Source organism: Vigna radiata, chromosome 1 (assembly GCF_000741045.1).
Source record: "Vigna radiata var. radiata cultivar VC1973A chromosome 1, Vradiata_ver6, whole genome shotgun sequence".
Classification (NCBI taxonomy): domain Eukaryota; kingdom Viridiplantae; phylum Streptophyta; class Magnoliopsida; order Fabales; family Fabaceae; genus Vigna; species Vigna radiata.
In genome coordinates this window covers 20036484-20046934 of record NC_028351.1, presented here as the reverse complement: position 1 = coordinate 20046934, position 10451 = coordinate 20036484, and positions in this window count along the sequence as shown.

Here is a 10451-nt window from a genome sequence, read left to right as displayed (position 1 = left end):
AACCTTTAAAAGTTTATAATATTCTGTCGATATACTTCAATTTTTTAATAGATTTATAGGCTTATAGACTTTAGGGAGATAAAAAAAAATTGTTTTAGTGCTCTATCTAATAATTATTTGTGTTATTTGTGTTTCGGTATCAATATTTTAGGGACCGAAAAGACTGATCTGGATAATGTGGCACTCCCGCTTTGTGTTGATTAAGTAGACTGGTGAGCCTTCTTGAACGTCCGTTCTCCTCCAATCTTCAACCGTCCGAAAATCTCCAAGCTTTGACCGGAGGGGGAGGTACCTGCAATGGCACTCCGACGCCCAAGTTAGGGTTAGCAGTGAAGAGCCTTGAGTGCAAGGCCAAGGATTCTCAATATGAGAATGTAGAGTGAAATCACTCAACTAATTCAGAATGAATTAGGTCAAGAATCGCAAGTATATTGTAGAGCAAAATAGCACAAGAGAGAGCGTACCTGGCCTATGATTGCAGCCCTGTATATATAGATTATTATCAAATATAAACAGAATATAATATAAACAGTCATACCTGAATATCCGGTTGTTCAGATTTTATCTGATATAATATTTGTTAAGATATAAATGCGATGGATTATATATCCTTACTATGGACCGTCAGCCCAATAATAACGACCCATCATTTATGATCGAAGCCCACTAATACCTTGGACCGTTCGGTTACTAATTATAACCGTTCGGCCCAAATATCATATCGTACATCATCCCCCCAAGTCCAAATGAAGCGTTGTGCTTTATCGGCAACTGAATGCTGGACTTAAAGTGTGAGGGAATTTAGGCTGGCGTGAAATCTTATTAGACCGATCGTTTTCTGCGGTGAGTAACCTCAGCCGACCGGCCGTTTTATGTGACAAGTAATCTTGGTACGCCGAGCGGTCAAAAACATGAGTAACCTTAGGAAACCAGTCGTTCAATTATTCAGAGGCATCTTGAATGCTTCCTGCAACGCAGCGTTTTGAAGGGTGTCGCTTGCATTTCGAGTCATCATTAACTTTTCCCGCCTTGCGAGTAGTTGAGGAGTCAAGATCGCGTGACCGTCAGATCATTTCGATCCAACGGCTGAGGGTTTTTTTGATGGTTTCTGCCAGTTACGAGGTCATTAATGCAGGGTTTTCCAACCGTCATTTCCATTTCCCCTGTACTTCAAACTCCTGAGCACTCTGTCATCCTTTTCCCCAATCTTGCCTTATCAAAATCCTTCCTTTCCCAAGCCATTCCACAATCTCAGGTAATCATGAGTTCTATCCTTAACCTAGGTTGTCCGTCGTCAGTGGTAGAAGAAAGGGGGCAAGAGGTGCCAACCAGTTCATCTGATAGGCCTTCCATCGTAGACCAGGTAGGTATCTCCACCCTTCTTCACGGTAGTAGGGTTTTTATTCACGGTGGTGTCGCAGTAGACGACCATGCCGAACCTCATGTCGATGTTATTAATTATGATTGGGCATCGTGAGATGTTAATGACATCTTCAGTTCTTTCGCTGATAAATTATCTTTAGAATTTTGGATAGAAAATAGCTATGTCCTTAAGAACCTAGGTTATGGGCGTTCTATGAGATTAGCCCCCTGTCGAGAAGACGAAAAGGTCTTCCACCATAAACATAGCTCAGAAAGGCACTTCTTTTACATGTATTCATGCTTGTTTGTTGATATGTATCTTAGACTCCCTTTCTCCGATTTTCATATGGATGTGAGAAATTTGAATGTTCGCCTACGCAACTTCATCCAAACAGCTGGGGTTACATTCAGTCGTTTTGTGTGCTTTGCAAGTTTTTAGACATAAAACCGACCGCCCCTATGTTTTTGTATTTCTTTAGGACCCGTCCGGTTCCCAAGAGGGGTTGGGTTTCACTTATTTCCGACCCCAAGAATACCCTATTTAAACTGTATGCTGATTCGTACAAGGATTTTAAAAAACACTACTTTAGAGTACACATTACCGATTTAGGCCGTCCGTTTTTTCTTAATGAAGATGGTAGTGAGAGGTTTCCCCTGTACTGGACTCAAAACCCTCGTTCAATAACCTCTTGGGATAGGGAATTACTATCAACCTATGAATTAGAGGCCATCGGTATACTGGAAGGACTATCTCTTCGCCCCTTCTCTTCAAAGCAGATAGTCAATTGTGTGGCGCACGACGACTTAGATTCAAGAATCTCTGGTAAGTTCTTATACTAAAAACTACTAAGTACCTGATGAACTTACTTATTGAAGTTTTTTCTGTTTCAGCTATTATGGGCAAGAAAAAAATTACCATTGATTGGTTTAACTGCTCTAAGGAAATTGTCCAAGGGCAAGGTTCCAGTGCTCAGGCTATGACACCCCCCCATAAACAGTCGTCAATCTGGAAGGTGAAGAAGAGTTTCCCTTTAAAAGGAAGAGGAGTGTGGTTCCTCAGAGTAAGGATGCCCCGGCCGGGAAGAAAACGAAAAACGCCTCGAAAGGACCCATGACCGAAGAAGCCGTTCATGCTGAGGCCAATCGCAATCTTCCGAACGACATCTGGGATACAAGATAGACTTCCAGCTCGACCCGGTCGAAAAGGTGTTGGAAGGTACATCCCGGCAGCAACTGAAGCATAACTGCTTGGAGTTTTGCGTTCGCGCCACTGCGTCCGCCTGGCAATTAGTCCATACGAGTGACAAGGAAAAGGTCGACATCGAAGGTCTACAAAAACAGTTGTTGGATCTCACTCTTACCCATTCTAGATGTGGACCGAGATATGAGGTGGCCCAAAAGACAGTCAATGAGGGTCGTATTCTTTTTGAAGACATAAAGAAATCCCTCCAAGCTGCTAAAAAGGAAAATGATCAGCAAACCGCTGACCTTGCCGTCGCCCGCAAGACGATAGATGAGCTGACAATTGAAAGGAATACCCTGAAGAGTTCCCTGATGGCTTTTAAGGCCCAAGAAAGGTAGATGGCGGAAGCAATTATCCTGGAGCATACTCGCGGCTTTAAGAAGGCTATTAGGCAAGCTGCCTTTCTGCTTGATCTTCCTCTGGAAAACCTACCTCTAGACGTGGAGAAAGATATTCTTCATGGAAAAATAATTCCGTCTAAAGAGGTTCCTGCTGGGACCTACCCAGACAACGGTGATGAGGAAGAAGAAGAGGATTCTCCTACTGCTGAACAATCTGTTGATTCGTTGGGGGAAACCGGCAATGAGACTATAGATGTTGGTGAAGTACCTGCTCCCGAGAAGGCCACAATTGAAGAAGCAAAGGCTGAAAGAGTTTAGGCTCTAGTTGAATCTCCCTTATTCTGTTGATGACCTTAGAACTCTTTTTAATTCTGGATGATGTTATTTGTTGTTTTTAACGATTTTAATTTGTGTTATTTGATCGTTTGCGAATTAATATAAGCCTAAGGCTTTCGGCCTTCTATACTATTATGCTATGTTGTATGATTGAAGGTCGTTATGTATGATTAAAGGCTTTCGGCCTTAGGTTACATGTTAAATCCTCTTAATGTAAACTTACTTGTTTATGCAGAAGCGCTCGGTTTCGGCGTTCTGTATTCCCTTGCATGTTTTGGCCGTCCGTTCCTGGTGGCCCCTTACTGTTTGAGTTACGATGATCCAAAAGGACCTGCAAATTTTTTTATCTTGAACACTTAGTTCAATTGCGTTAACCTGTAGGGCAAACGTTGCCTTTAGTCTTGAAGGCAAGTGTTGCCTTTGAAAGTTTAGACGTTTAGTCCATTCAGACGTTTAGTCTGGAAGGCAAGTGCTGCCTTTGAGAACTCGAACATTTAGTCCGTTCGGACGTTTAGTCTAGAAGGCAAGTTCTGCCTTTGAGAACTCGGACATTTAGTCCGCTCGGACTTTTAGTCTGGAAGGCAAGTGCTGCCTTTGAGAACTTGGACATTTAGTCCATTCGGACGTTTAGTCCGGAAGGCAAGTGCTGCCTTTGAGAACTCAGACATTTAGTCTGTAACCTTTTGAATAAGAATAAATTGATGAATGGTAAACTGAGTAGTTTCATTGAAACAACGTTAACAAATGCTTGGAAACAAATGGAGAAAGCAGTAAATCTGAAATGCAGTAAATATGAAATTCTAACTATAGTAGAACTTTAAATGTGTGGCGTTCCATGTGTTTGGAATGGCCTTTCCGTCCAAATGCTCCAACCGGTATGCACCGTTCTTCAAATCTTCTATGATGCGGAAGGGTCCTTCCCAGTTGTCTGATAGCTTACCGTACGCTTTTTCTTTACGAGCTTCGCCTCTCTTTCGCCAAACAAGGTCGCCTGTGGTAAAGCTTCGTGGTTTGACCTTTGTGTTGTATCGCTGTACAAGTAGTCGTTTTTGGGCTGCATTCCGGATCGTGGCCACTTCACGTCTTTCAGGTAGAGTGTCCAGGTTAGCCCTTAGCTGGTTTTCATTGAGGTTCATGTCTTGCATCTGTCGTCGTATTTTTGGTTCGCCAACCTCGACTGGAAGCATTGCGTTTGTGCCATAAGTGAGGTTGAAGGGCGTTTCACCCGTTGAACCATGTGGTGTGCATCTGTACGCCCAGAGTACTTCGGGCAATTCTTCGACCCATAATCCTTTAGCTCGCCCCAGTCTCTTCTTTAACTCAGAAATAATGGCTTTGTTGGCTGACTCAGCCTGCCTGTTTGTTTGCGGATGTTCAACCGAGCTTGTGACATGTTTAATGCCTAGACCTTTGAGGAATTCCTCTAGTTTTCTTTCAACAAATTGCCGACCATTATCGGTTACGATTTTGTGTGGTAACCCAAACCTACAAATCAGGCGCCAGATAAAGCTTTGTACCTTTTGAGTATTTATTATTGCGAGGGCCTCTGCTTCAATATTCTTGGTGAAGTAATCGACTGCGACCAAGAGGTATTTGCATTGTGCTTTGCCGACCGGTAGAGGTCCGGCTATATCCATCCCCCACTGCGCGAAGGGCCACGGGTAGATGATTTCATGTAGTTCCGAGGGAGGAATTCGTAAATTATGTCCATGAGACTGGCAGGAGATACATTTGTACGAATGTCGCACAATCTTGTTCCATAAAGGGCCAGTAGAAACCGGCTCGTAGAACCTTGGCCTTCAGCATTCTTTTTCCTGAATGTGAACCGCAAACACCATGATGTAACTCTGGCATGATGTACTTTGCTTCTTCATCAGATAGACATTTTAGCAACGGGGTAGTGTAACCGCGCCGGTACAAATCATCACCCAAAACTATGTAACGGGCGATTCGTTTAGAATCAATGATATTAAGCTTTCCTCCATGTTCTTGTTGGATCATCAGTTGAATTATGTCCTGTCGCCAATCATTTCGCGGTGTGGCCACGTTAGCGGCATATGCTTCCAATAGCGGCTTATGCAGTGTAGTTTTGATCACTGAAGAGAGTTGAGACTTCTTGTGGGAGTGAGTCAACTTCGACAATAGGTCCGCCCGGGAATTTTGTGCTCTGGGTATGTGGGTCACAGAGAAACTGGTAAATGATTTGATTAAATCACTAACCTTGTGATAATAGCGTAGCAAATGATCGTCTTTGACCTGAAAAGTTCCGTTAAGTTGTCCCACAACTAGTTGAGAGTCCATTCTGCACTCCAGATGATTGACTTCCAACTCTTTGGCTAGCAATAAGCCACTAATGAGAGCTTCATATTCTGCCTGATTATTGCTGAGTTGGAAGTTAAAGCTGACTGTCTGTTCGACCAGTAGGTCATCCGGTCCTTCTAGCACAACGCCGGCTCCTCCTCCTCTCCTGTCAGAAGACCCATCTACATTGAGATGCCAAATGTTGGGTTCCTCCGGACGGTAAACTTCGGCATCAAAATTAGCCAGGTGCTGACCTTTAATGGAGCCTTGTGGTTCATATCGTAAGCCAAATTCGGATAGCTCGATCGCCCAGACTACAATCCTCCCAGCTAAGTCAGGCTTCCTAAGAATCTTAGCGATCGAATGATTTGTCCGGATGACCACCTGATGACTCTGAAAATACGGCCGAAGACGTCGTGTTGCTGTCAGCAAGGCTAGCGCCACTTTTTCTACTTGAGAATATCTTTCCTCTGCCCCTTGCAAAGTTCGGCTGGTGAAATATATCAGCTTAAAGTCGGGACTTTCCTGGATGTGAGTTGCGCTTACCGAGTGGCTGGATGCAGCCAAGTAAAGTTGTAATTCGAATCCCTCAGTTGGACGAACCATGATTGATGGACTGGTCAAAATGCTTTTTACTTTAGAGAAGGCCTCTTCGCAATCGTTATCCCAGTGCCGAGGTACACCCTTTTTCATGTTCTTCAGGATAGGTCTGATATGATCAAAGAGCCTCAGTATGAATCGTGATAAGGTCGTTAGACGTCTGACTAAGCATTGGACATCCTTTAATTTAGTATGACTCTGCATCTCCAATATCGCCCGACATTTGTCTGGATTCGCCTCTATTCCTCGATAGGTTAACATGAAACCTAAGAATTTTCCGGCGGACACCCCGAAAGTGCATTTATTAGCATTTAGACGCATGTTGTAGTGTCTGAGTTGTTGAAAGACTTCCTCTAAATCTTTAAGATGTTGTTCATGTCTGTGGCTTCGGATTACCATATCGCCAACATATACTTCCATGCAACGACCTATCTGATTATGGAAGACTTTATCTATTAGGCGTTGATAAGTGGCCCCCGCATTCTTGAGTTCGAACGGCATGACCTCATAGCAGTAATTCGCCTGTTCTGTGATAAAGGCCGTCTTCTCTTGATCTGGGGCGTACATCGGAATTTGATTATACCCCGAGTAGGCATCCAAAAAACTTAGAACGGTGTGTCCGGAAGCTCCGTCTACCAACCGGTCAATATTGGGGAGAGGATAAGAATCCTTGGGGCATGCTTTATTGAGATCAGTGAAGTCCACACACATTCTCCATTGTCCATTTGCCTGTTTTACCATGACTACATTAGATAACCATGTAGTGTAGGTCAATTCTCGTATAAATCCCGCCTTGAGGAGCTTATCTACTTCACTTCGAATGGTCGTCCGCTTTTCATCACCGAACCTTCGTTTCTTTTGGGACACCGGTTGGGCCTCTCGGAATATGGACAACTTGTGTGCGATGACGCTGGGATGGATTCCGGGCATATCCGACGCGCTCCAGGTGAACAAGTCGTTGTTGCCTTTTAATGACTCCTTCAATGCATTTTCTTCCAATGGTTGAAGGTTGTCCCCGATGGACGTAGTTTGTTGTTCGTTTCTGCCCACTATGAAAGGCTTTATCTCGCCTTGAGGGTGTATCCGCTCGTCCATATTGGTCCTGGGATCGAGATCAATCAGGATAGCTTCAGTACGATTCTCTCTTCTGTAAGGCGTCACCTTTAGACCGGCTACGTAGCATTGACAGGCGGTTTTCTGATCTGCCCGGACGGTGCATATATTTCCTCTGTATGTAGGAAATTTCATTGCCAAATGTGGGGTAGACGATTGCCCCAAAAGCATTTAGGCAAGGACGTCCTAGAAGAGCATTATAGGATGTGTTCGCCTCCACCAGCAAAAAACGAACTTGGAGCTCTTTACCATCATCATCGGACCCTAAGCGGGTTCGCAAGTCGAGATACCCCTAAGTGTCTACTCTTTCTCCAGCAAAACCAACAATTTGCTCGTTAAACGGAGCAATCATATCTTCTGTGATTTCCATTCTTCTAAAGGTTGTCCAGTATAGTATATTGACCTAACTGCCTTGATCAACAAGGACCTTTCTCACATCATACTGTGTAATGCGGGCTGTGATGACCATGGGATCATCTTGATTAGGATCTGGTGCGTGAAAATCCCTGTTTGTGAAGATGATATCAGGCATTGACATTGGATTGCGTACCACCGAGTGTACACTGCACACACTTCTCAAATGTCTCTTCCGGGCTGAGGACGAAGCACCTCCTCCAACAAAACCGCCCGAGATAGTATCAATCCTGCCTTTGACCATGGGCTCCCGCTCTCTAGGTCGACTGCAGGATCTGTGTCTCAGGGGACTATGAGAACGGTCGCGTGAGTGGTTACCCTTCCGTTTTGCATGTTTTGGGCTTCTTCGTGTCTTTTTGGGAGAATGTCCCGTGCGGTCAGAATCCTCCTTCACGAATTCCCGGAGGTGTCCGGCATGGATTAACTTTTCTAATTCGTCTTTGAGAGTTTGGCAGCCTTTAGTAGTTAGTCCCCCTGAATTATGGAATCGGCATTATGGAATCGGCATATATGCGCCGCATCGACGTTTTTTGGTGGAAATTTTCTTCTTTGAAAGATCAGGTTGGACTGTAAAGCCCTCTCCAACACCTTTTCTCTAGGGACAGTAAGGTGCGCATAGCGGTCGTATCTAGGATTTAGATTCACAAGTGGCTTCTGATCCCTGACGTTCTCAACTCGACGCTTCCCTTCTTTCTTGTTACCAGTTACCGGATGCTCTTCGTGCTGTTGTTTTTGGAAGATCCTCTGATCTTCCATTTTGATGAATTTGGCCATTTTTTGCTGCAACTCCTCCAACGTACTGGGTAACTTGGCGTATAAGCTTTTAGAGACGAATCCCGCTTTTAGGCAATTGGGCAGACTGCTGATGATGAATTCGGGACTGACACCTTTTATCCTCCGGGCGGCGTGATTGTATCGATGCATAAAGGCTCTGAGAGTTTCGTCTTTCCCCTGTCTGAGATTAACTAGCTCGGTCGCAGTAACCTCCTCATACCGATTGGTGGAATATTGGTTTTTGAACATACTCGTCAGCGTGCGGAAACTATCCACCGAATTGGGTGGAAGGGTGTAATACCACTCTAGGGCTTCACCCCTCAGTGACAGGGAGAACGCCCGACATTTTACTGGGTCACTTTGAGTGTAAAAGGCCATAGAATCAATGAAGTTCCGCAAATGATGATCTGGATTCGTCGTGCCATCAAACTTTTCAACCTGAGGTGGGGGTCGGTCGGGCATAGGGGCCCGTATGATGGCATCAGTGAACGGCAAGAAGTCCGGGGACCGGGGGGAGTAGGCGGATTATGATTCTGACTGTCTTCTGATGTCTCCCGGTCCTGTTGTTTTTCTTTACTGCGTTCGGCATCATTGGTCTTCTTCTGTTGTAACTCTTGCTGTAAAGTTGCAACAGTTCGGGCTTGTCCCTCTAGCTGTGTTTGTAGTTCTCTTATCATCTGAATTGGATTTGGATTCTCCATGCCTCTTGTGGCCACCATTGGGAGTCTTGACTTTCGGGGCCCACGGTGGGCGCCAAAATGTTTCGGTATGAATATTTTGGGGACCTAAAAGATTGACCTGGATGATGTGGCACTCCCACTTTGTGTTGATTAAGTAGACTGGTGAGCCTTCTTGAACGTCCGTTCTCCTCCAATCTTCAACCGTCCGGAAATCTCCAAGCTTTGACCGGAGGGGGGAGGTACCTGCAATGGCACTCCGACACCCAAGTTAGGGTTAGCAGTGAAGAGCCTTAAGTGCAAGGCCAAGGATTCTCAATATGAGAAAGTATAGTGAAATCACTCAACTAATTCAAAATGAATTAGGTCAAGAATCGCAAGTATATTGTAGAGCAAAATAGCGCAAGAGAGAGCGTACCTGGCCTATGATTTCAGCCCTGTATATATAGATTATTATCAAATATAAACATAATACAATATAAACAGTCATACCTGAATATCCGGTTGTTCAAATTTTATCTGATATAATATTTGTTAAGATATAAATGCGATGGATTATATATCCTTTAATCGATTACCACTTTTTAGAAAACCCCATAATGACCGCAAATAATCGATTATCACTTATGATAATCGATTATCACTAACAGTTGGGAGCAGTTTTTTAGTTTTCGACCCTTGGGCTATATATACACTTTCCTAAACCTTTAAGAGAAAAACTAAGCCATTTGAGAATACAGAAAAGTTTTGAGGAAGTTCTTAAATCTTAGTGTGCTCATATCAAGCCTTGTGAATAAGAGAAGCTTGTGTTTAATGTGTCTAAAGTTGAAATAGTTCTCTTCAAATTGATTGAGCAAGTTCTTCCATCGTGTGTCGAAAAAAGTTTTTTTTTTTTTTTTTTTTTAACTAATTAGATGTACACTAATATATTCATTGAAAAGTGATCATGTATTCTGAATATTTCTAATTGTAACAATAAGAATTCTAGATTTTTTATCTTGATCAAATGTTAGAAATATACGACTTAGTGTTACAATTTTCCATAACCATATAATCCATTAATTATTAGAGATATGTAGGATTATTTGTAGAAGTTGTTATAATAAATAGTTTTATTAGGTCAATGTGTATGGATTATCTATAAATTTCAAAGGTTAGTTGAATATAAATAATAATGTTATTAGCTTTAAATAATTTTTTTAGAATGGTAAAGAAATTAATAAATACAGTAATGTTTATGCATAGGTAAAAAACTAAAACTAAAATATTTATTTTAGAAGGTTCCGTTGA